The following is a 10,000-nucleotide window of genomic DNA, read 5'->3' on the forward strand; positions in this document are numbered from 1 at the left end:
GGTTCTATTTAATGATATACGCATTACATTATAAACATTGTTTCTTATCAGTATTGTATGCTATCCAAATAATATGCATGTGTCCCCGCGGTAATAGACATTGCCATTGATTGTATTATGCGTTACGTGTTTAGTTTGCGTGTTTAAACAGAGCACACAATGCGCGCCCGCATTCATTCATTCTTTTTAACACTCACTCGCGGTAAAACATTGTTTTTCACGATCAAATACTCATCAATCCTAAAAGTTATGGGCATGTAGGCCTACACGATGTCTCTGTCAAGAAAATATGTGTTTGCTGTACGGTGTTTGCAGATGCATTGATTTAAAAGTACAACTTATTACCGCTGCATCAGCTGTTCTTTCCCAAATAATTTACCAAGAATGTGCGGCTAGGTAGATGGGCGAAGCAAAGTGTATGCGCGAGGTGCACAAGCAATCCGTATGCATCGCATGCGCATGTATGCATGCGCCCTTAAAAAAGCATCTGAACAACGCGCCACTGACTTTAAACCAGGTATTAACTGGTCAGTAGCGCAATGGTATTCAGAAACGTCAAAATACCGTTTGCGCCAGAACACGCCTCCTCCTTCCGCCGAACCGCCCCTTGGGGCGCATGATCAATCCCTAATTTACCGGCGAGTGGCGGTGGTGGGAAAAGAACGCTCTGCGCCAGTTGTAAACTAGCAACGACACATGCGCCAGTAAGTCACTTGCGCCGGATGCAAGATAGGGCCCACGGTGTGAAGCAACAATGTCATCTTACAGGTTCGACTTTTCAATAATTATTTTAGCGATTTCATTTTCAGACTCTCTCTCTCTCTCTCTCTCTCTCTCTCTCTCTCTCTCTCTCTCTCTCTCTCTCTCTCTCTCTCTCTCTCTCTCTCTCTCTCTCTCTCTCTCTCTCTCTCTCTCTCTCTCTCTCTCTCTCTCTCTCTCTCTTTCTGGGGTAGGCTGCACACCTGTTGCAAATTCAGGGCATCAGACGCTTTTACCCAAAGAGTCTTACAATAACTACATTTGTCAGAAGAAAGAGAAACAATATATCGCTGTCGGTACAGGAATGATGTTCATAGAGCCAAGTGCCAGGCACTATCAATCACACTATTTATGGCTTTATAAATATTTATGTATCTACATATTCGATGAGGAAGTGACTAGTGCACCTTACAGGCCAGAGTAGCGTCTCTTACAGGGTAATTTAAAATAAACAATCAAGCTCTTAATCAGCAAACAGTGAAAGTTAATATATCATAATATTCGAAGAAGAAGTTTTTGTCAGATATAGTTAATTGTTCCCGAGGGTTGATCAGACGTTCTGTGATCTATTGGCTGGCCTGACTGATCACGGCCTCACACTCTGCTCGCATGGCTGCCCAACCCACCCCGAGCCCCTCTCAGCAAATGGGCTGTGTCCCAATTCCTAGGACGCATCCTTCGAAGGCTGCATTCGAAGGATGCGTCGACGCCGATTGCGTCACAGCGTCGCGCCAAGTGCTGTCCCAATTCCAAGGGTCCTTCAAATGCGGCCTACGAATGCAGCCTTCTTTTCCCGGATTTGAAGGATGCATCGGCTGTATCCTTCACGGCCCAACGTATCCCAAGATCCTTCACGGCCCAACGTATCCCTCCCAAGATTCATTGCGCATTCAATCAATGGAGATGGCGGAGAATGGCGATTTAGGTTCTGCATTTAAATGTAAGTATTTTGTTTATAGTCACTCGAGTATTTAACGATACAAATGTTAAAAATACAAGGGCCCTTAAAACTTTTTTCATGAAAGTAATAGGCAATATAAGTAAGGTAACGTTACAGTTAGTGACGCTGTAACGTTAACTAAGAACACCCGTTAAGCCCTATAGTTTCAAATTTAAGAGGTTAAAATGGTTATATTTACCGAAATTGTGGCGATTATATAGATAATTTGCTATTCTGTAACGTTAGATAAATGGACCAACGCGAACACAGGTTGTGGACCCTGGTTTTCAGACCGTAACGTTACAGACGTTGGGATTGATTACACAGTTAACTTGGTTATTTTGCTATTTAAGCTGCTTTTGTTTGGTAGTGTAAAGCAAAACTAATTCTAACATTTGGTTTTGGTTTAGGGGGCCAGCAGCATACTGCTCGATTTATTCTATTGAGGGGGGAGAACGATGAGCAAGTGTGGCTTGGGGGTAAAGAAACAATAGTTTATTTATATCGTAAGTTAGTTTATAAAAATTATTATAGGCCATTTATATATCTACATTTGACCATCTTGTAAAGGTTAGTTAAATTAGCCCTCATTAAACAGCAGGACAGATACAACATCCCCAGAAATCGTTTACTACGATGTCCTATTTTGGGTTATTAAAGAAAGATAGACAAAAAAAGTCACAGCTCGCATCAGTACTAGACAGCACTAGAAAAACACACAAAGAAAAAGGGTGTTTTGACTTCTACTGGTTGTCTTATTATTATGGGCTTCATATAGGATGAGGGCTAATTTAGATGTAACCTTTACAAGATGGTCAAATATATATATTATAAATGGCCGATTGTTAACATGGGCTATTAACATGATTGATAAATGTGTCTCTTGTTTTCTCTGATTAATAATGTCTCTGTGTTTAGGACAATTCTGGAGAAAATAGGCCTGCAGGGGAAGGTGACTCCCCTGCAGGCAAAGAAAAAATGGGACAATTTAAAAAATATATATAAAGTATGTACATGTCATTTTAAATATACATTATTTGTTTTAACCATGCAAGTTAATAAACACTTTTGCTGAAATTTGTTTTGATACTGCTGTTGTTGTTAACTGCCATGATTGATTTCCTCTGCCTTAGGATTGCAAGTATCCAGGGTCAGGAGAGGGGGTAGGTGGGAAACCCATTGCTGCCACTTGGCCCTGGTTTGTCCCCATGGATGAGGTATTGGGACAGAGGCATTCCACCAACCCCCCTGTCCTAATTGCCTACATCCCTGAGAACACACCAGGGCCAAGTACAGCAAGTACAGCAGTGGTGGACCAGGAGGTGGAGGACAAGGATCAGGAGGAGGAAAGACAGCGAGGGCCAAGGTCCAGAAAGAGGGACAGAGATGAAGACATGTTCCAGAGTCGCTCACTATCTTCCGAAAAGGACTCAAGACTCACCTGTTCAGAGTCCACCTCGACTGCATAGCCACCCTCCCCCTTCTGGCAACCATTGTACACTGTGTATTGTATTGTATTATAGTACTTAACTGTGTAGCAACTGCAGTAGTTGCTATCATGGCTGTAACACGGGGAATTGATTAGCCTAGCGATTGTGGTACTTGCACTTGGTTCTATGAACATCCTTTCTGTACCGACAGCGATATATTGATGCACTTCTTATGACAAATGTACTTATTGTAAATCGCCTTGGATTAAAGATTAAAGCGTCTGCTAAATGCCCTAAATGTAAATGTAAAATGTAAATGTTCCAGTTAATAAAAGAGGACATGAGGCTACAAAGGGGGGAGGCAGAGGAGAGAAGAGCCCAGGGAAAGAATGGATAGGTTTTTCTCATTTTTGGAGCGTTTGGTGGACAAATAACTTATGTTCTGTTATATTTAAAAGATTGTTTATTATTTACATATTTATTGAAACTAACTTATTTAACTAACTTTTTTGATTAACTATTCATTAAAACCCTTACTAACTTTTTTGTATTGACTAATGTATTCGTATATAACTTATAAAACATACAACAATAAAACTATTTACAACAAACATTCATGTGACTATTTACAACAATTATTATAAAACTACTATATACAAAAACATAATGATCAATAATAATTTTTGTTGGTTTCTTTTTTTCACGCTGTCCGGATTAACTTCTGTTTACTTAACAGGTCAGTTCAGCTGTCAGGGTTGCTAGGTGACAGGAGCAGCGCGTGGTCACGCAAGGTAAAGGGCGGTAACGGTTTGTTACGTAAACCAGAAATGCTCCGTAGGCTAGACCGTCCCATTTCTTCGGCCTTCGGAGTGTCCTTCGCGGTCTACGAAGGCCGCATCCTTCGAAGGACGCGGTCTACGAAGGATGCTTTCTATGAATTGGGACACAGCCGGAGTACTCTGTGTAGGTCGGCCATACTGTCCCTGATTATCCCTCATAGCAGAGAGAGAGAGAGAGAGAGAGAGAGAGAGAGAGAGAGAGAGAGAGAGAGAGAGAGAGAGAGAGAGAGAGAGAGCTAGAGAGAGAGAGAGAGAGAGAGATAGAGAGCTAGAGAGAGAGAGAGAGAGAGAGCTAGAGAGAGAGAGAGAGAGAGAGAGCTAGAGAGAGAGAGAGAGAGAGAGAGAGAGAGAGAGAGAGAGAGAGAGAGAGAGAGAGAGAGAGAGAGAGAGGGGGAGAGCGAGAGAGAGAGAGAGAGAGAGAGAGAGAGAGAGAGAGAGAGAGAGAGAGAGAGAGAGAGAGAGAAAGAGAGCTAGAGAGAGAGAGAGAAAGAGAGCTAGAGAGAGAGAGAGAGAGAGAGAGAGAGAAGGGGGGGGGGGGGGCGTCCGAGAGAAAGCCCGAAAGCGAGAGAGTGAGAGGTGAAAGCAAGGAAGGAGACAGATAGGGAGGGAAAGAGAGGGAGATGCAAAGGGGGGAGAGGCAGGGGGGGGTGTGAAGGTGGGGGTGCATCTCATGGTAGATGTTGAATTTCACGCCCCGCGGACTCAGGATTAGCCCGACCTCAAGGGCTGATGGACAGGTGAGTCCGTATCACAGAGTGTGTGTGTGTGTGTGTGTGTGTGTGTGTGTGTGTGTGTGTGTGTTTGTGTGTTTGGAGATTGTTACTCCTCTATCTGCCTCAAGGGTTTAGTGTGATGGGGTTGGTGTCGGTGTTGGTCTGTGTGTCAGTGTGTGTGTAGGGGGGGTAAGACAGACTGACAGACAGACAGACAGACAGACAGACAGACAAAAAGACAGAAAGACAGAAAGAGAGAGAGAGGGGTGAGAAAGTGGGGGGGAGAGAGAGAGGGGAAGAGAGGTGGGAGAGAGGGGCGTTTATTATTCACGACAGCCCTCCCCCTTTTTTTTGCGTTAAAATATTTCACAAACGGCAGTGCCCCCCCGCTGGCGACCCATGCCCCTCCAGTAGATCTGCTCTGGAGCCGACTCTGGAGGGGCGAGAGAGAGAGAGGGGAAGAGAGAGAGAGAGAGAGAGAGAGAGAGAGAGAGAGAGAGAGAGAGAGAGAAAGAACGATAGTGGTGAAGGGAGATGGGGGAGATGGGGGGGAGAGTTGGATAGAGAGCTGAAGAGAGAGAGACAGAGGTAGAGAGAGAAAGACTCAGGCCCCGTCCACACGAAGCCGATTTCATGGCGAAACCGCAAAGGTCTTGTACGGTTCGGCCTTCCGTCCACACGAAGCCGGCGAATCCGCTGACCGAAACCGCAAACTTCTGAAACCACCCTCGGAGGTGGTTTCAAATCTATCCGGTTTCGTTTTGGTTTCGTGTGGACGCCTGAAACCGACTGAAACCGCAAACCATGACGTCATCGCCCCACCCCTCGACCTCCTAGCCAATGGCTCTTAAGCCCGCGGAGTCTCAGAAATCACAACAAAAAAGATGATGGCGGACTACAAGCTTGTAATCGTTCTGCAGCATATCATGTCCCTTGTTGGGTTGCTAAGCCATTATTTATTGAGAATCTAGTTCGCCATCGTAGAAGAGCTGTTTGTTTGTGTTGTTAGTGGTTCGGGAGGCAGCCTTTATGCGCATGCTCGCCTCTTCTTCTTCTGGATTTGTGTACCAGAAGCAGCGCCCCTTATGGGCCTGGAATGTTTACTACAGCGTTTCTACAGATCTATCCGGTTTCGCTTGGCTTCGTCTTTACGGAGATACTTCGAAACCGGATAGATCGAAACCGTAACGGTTTCGCCCGTTTCGGCTTCGTGTGGACGGGGCCAGAGACTACACTGGCCATGTTGATGTGATATCTTGACCCGATCGCGACGGCCGACACTCGACGCGCCGTAGAAAATCACATCAGTTCCCCCGATCTGGGTTCACGCCATCGCTGTCAGGAACCAAGCAGCATAAACACACAACAACACACCACCCTGCACCGCGACGCAAGTGGCAATCCTCTCCCTCTCCCCGTCTCGCACCCACTCCTCCGTCCCTCCCTTCTTCCGGCATCCAATGAGAACGCCCCTCGGTCTGGACTTCACCGCCATCAACGACATCACCGGGAACGCCGGTGAACTGTTTTAATGGCGATTCCGAAGTATAGACTTCTGCCGCTAACGACGAAAACTTGTCGGAAACCGGTTCAAACTGGGAAAAAGTTCAGAGCTCAAGTCACATCAGAGGATTTTTTTGCGCACACACAGCAAAAAACACACACACCGACACAGACACACAGAAACACACATGCATAGACACACAGAAAAACACACACACACACACACACACACACACACACACACAAAGAAAAACACACACAGAAGAACGCACGCAGACACACACAAACACACATACAGAGACTAAGAAACACAAACGCACAGAAAAAAACGCACACACATACACACACACAAACACACACACACACACAGAAAAACACAGACACACAAAGACACACACAGAAAAACCCACACACAGAAACACGCAGAAAAACACACGCAGATATACACAGAAAAGAATACACACACTCACACACAGAAAAACACACACACAGAAAACACACACACAGGCACACACATCTTCACTGAGGGATGAAATTTCGTCCACAATTAAAAATATAAATTAACCAATTAACAGCGGTTTCCTGCGGCATAAAACACTCCCCCCTCCCCCCGCCACACACACACACACACACACACACACACACACACACACACACACACACACACACACACACACACACACACACACACACACACACACACACACACACACACACTCTACCTTTGCGCTCGGAGCGTTTCTTGCGCCTCCGTCTGAAGCGAGGCCGAACGAGGCAACAGGCGGCCGTCGCCGACGGCAACGGCTCCGCGTTGCCAGGCAACAGCTCCGCCATCGTGCAGCTGTCGTGGGTCTCCGTGTTTTTAGTTTTTCAAAAATTGTTGTCTTTCTGTCTCTCTAACTCAGTTCCTTCCTCTCTCTCTCTGTCTGTCTGTCTCTCTCTCCCTCTCTCTCCCCCCCTCTCTCTCAGTCTCTCTCTCTCTCTCTCTCTCTCTCTCTCTCTCTCTCTCTCTCTAAGTGCTGTCACACTGATCCTCTCTCAGCCTTCCTTCCTCCTCTGTCGTCGTCAACTTTACAAGTGTGCAGCATGTGCGGGCGTGTCAGGGCGGGTATACAGAGGGGAGGGGAGGAGAGGGGGAGGATGAGGGGGAGGGGGAGGAGAAGGAGGAGGTGGAGGGACGGCCACTCAATCGCAACTGAGCGAAAGAGAGAGAGAGAGAGAGAGAGAGAGAGAGAGAGAGAGAAAGAGAGAGAGAGAGAGAGAGAGAGAGAGAGAGAGAGAGAGAGAGAGAGAGAGAGAGAGAGAGCTCTGACAGAGCTGTCAATTTGAAAGGGCCGCTAATCTGGATTTCGGTTCTCCCTCTCTTCCTTTCCCCATCCTTCTCCTCCTCTTCCTCTCTCTTCTTCTTCTCCTCCTCCTCCCTCCATATATTGCTATCATTCTCCTCCTCTACTCCTCTCCTCCTCTAATGTTATCTTGTAGTATCTAATCTACATCTCTAATATAATATTAAATAATCTACTATTTTAGGATAATCTAATATAATCTTTAATGATATTGAAAAATGTTATTGAAAATAAAGGAATTCAGCAGCAATATTAGGTAAAATATAGTTATAGTTATCGACTTCGACACAAATCATTTTTAAATATAACCTCAAACTCTGATTAACGGGATTAACAGGATTAATTTATAAACCTGAACTGCAGCCTCATTCACATGGTCAAAATGTCTATTGATAAGCACACAACATCCAGAAAACTCCAAGCACACATTTCTCAAGTGAATTAAGGGCTTTCTTCAAAGCATATACCTGAAAAATCTTTGAAATTCTGGGGAAATTAAACAGTTGTAGTCAAGAACATTAACGGAGAGATATAAATGTCACAGAATTAATTACGAAGAAGTTCCCCTGTGTCTTGGCAGTCCGATTCTTGGAAACTAATGAGCCGTATTATTGATTGCCTGATGAATTTCATTTACATTTAGGGCATTTAGCAGACGCTTTTATCCAAAGCGACTTACATCGGTTGACGCACCGACGGCAGAGTCAACCATGCAAGGCAACGGCCAGCTCATCAGCAGCAGTTGCGCCCCGTACGGACGCATGTAGTGGGCGCATGTAGTGGGCACGGGGCGTGGGTTAAGTGTCTGGCTCAGGGACGCATCAACACCCAGCAGGGAGGAGCTGGGGATCGAACTAGCAACCTTTTGGTTACAAGACAACTACTCTACCTCCTGAGCTGAGCCAACGCCAATTTCAGGTGCTGTTCAATGTTATCTTTGTTAAATGAGTGGTAATGACAGAATGTCTTGTTCAGCTTGTTCATAATGCTCTAATAAGGATTCAAACTCTCAATCTAAAGATCACCAGTACACGGCAATATCCCGTTGAGCCACTGACATTCCTGAACTCTAGGAAGCCTCATTCACCATTTGAAAATGTCGATTGATCAAGAAAACACATCACGAAAACTCCAAGCACACATTTCACAAGAGAATTAAGGGATTTTTTTAAAAGAGTACAGATCTGAGAATTTTCACTGTTAATGGTATCCACCTAATGATAGCCGTATGGTAGTTATACAATATCAAAATGGTCATGTAGGCCAAATGGGTTGAGACTGTGGACGTTTTGCTTTTCTATGAAATTGTGGGAAAAGTAAACATTTTTAGAGCAGAAAACCACCGTGAAAAAGATGCATCTGATTTCAGAGATTAAAGCTATACTGTACGATGTGAGAGAGCTAGCATGATTTGAAATTAGCTTCTCTTCGGAGTTCCGTTTAACTCCTCCCCCACCCTTCAGGACTCCCTGCCCCCACCCCTCGACACAGAGCCGTGCACGAGAGCTGCTGCTGCTTAGGGGTTACTTCAACGGCAACCATTGCGTCACTTTTCAGGCCATTCAACTCCCTCAGCTGTCGCCATCGCTGAAAAGCTAATCCAATATTTATTCTCGTTTTTCCTCGAGCAGTCTCCAACTTCTTTTTTGTTGCTGCCTTTTCAGTTTCTGTCTTTCTTTTTCTTGCCTTTTTAAAAGGATGAACCGGGGCAATAAATGCATCTGATTCTAGAGATTTGGGTTTATGGGTAGTGGGGGTTATCGGTAACCATACCTGAACATTTCAAGAGTTTTCGATTTACGGTATAGTCTGCAGTATGAATTTTACAGAATGTGAGGGAAAAAAAACGTTACAGAAACAATAGAGGACAAGCAGCTTCGCTGCTCGGACCCCTAATTAGTTAAGAGCGTTTGAAACCCTGGCGATACGGGACGATTCTTAGGTCGACACTACCCCCTGTGGTCGACATTGGAACTGCAGCAGCGAGCCGACCACTTAAGCGGGGGAATCGAACCCGCAGCACAGAGTTCAGCAATGACGTGCACAGCATTTATCATAAAAAAGAAATCAAAACACAGAGTATACAACCAACAAGATAAAAACTATACTATAACTATAACTAACCCTATACTATAGTCTAGCCTGGCCTAATCTAATATATTATAATTAGTGGTGGGCATAGACCTTTTTTTTTAATCTAGATTAATTTTGGAATTGATCTAGATTAATCTAGATTAAAATGGCAAACGGCAAAAAATCCTTTCCTTTACCTTTACAACGGTCAATTATACTTGGCAACGGTGAATTTATACCATATACCATGCAAGTGAACGGAGCATAAACAAAAATAGTTGACAGCTAAACGTTGGGAAGGCCCATGCAAATGAATGGAGCAGTCTACAGCATTGAGAAGATCCATGTAATCATCCATAATAATGTAAAGTTTAGAAGTTAAATATTTGAAAGTTGT

General features: G+C 44.6%; 1 protein-coding gene across 3 annotated transcripts in view; it reads right to left on the reverse strand.

Annotated features, from left to right (window-relative positions):
* Positions 1-10,000, reverse strand: part of LOC115547797 (double-stranded RNA-specific editase 1) — a 43,217-nt gene that overhangs the window by 22,423 nt on the left and 10,794 nt on the right. The gene's annotated exons all lie outside the window — the stretch shown is intronic.

This window comes from Gadus morhua, chromosome 7, assembly GCF_902167405.1.
Source record: "Gadus morhua chromosome 7, gadMor3.0, whole genome shotgun sequence".
NCBI classification, from domain to species: Eukaryota; Metazoa; Chordata; class Actinopteri; order Gadiformes; family Gadidae; genus Gadus; species Gadus morhua.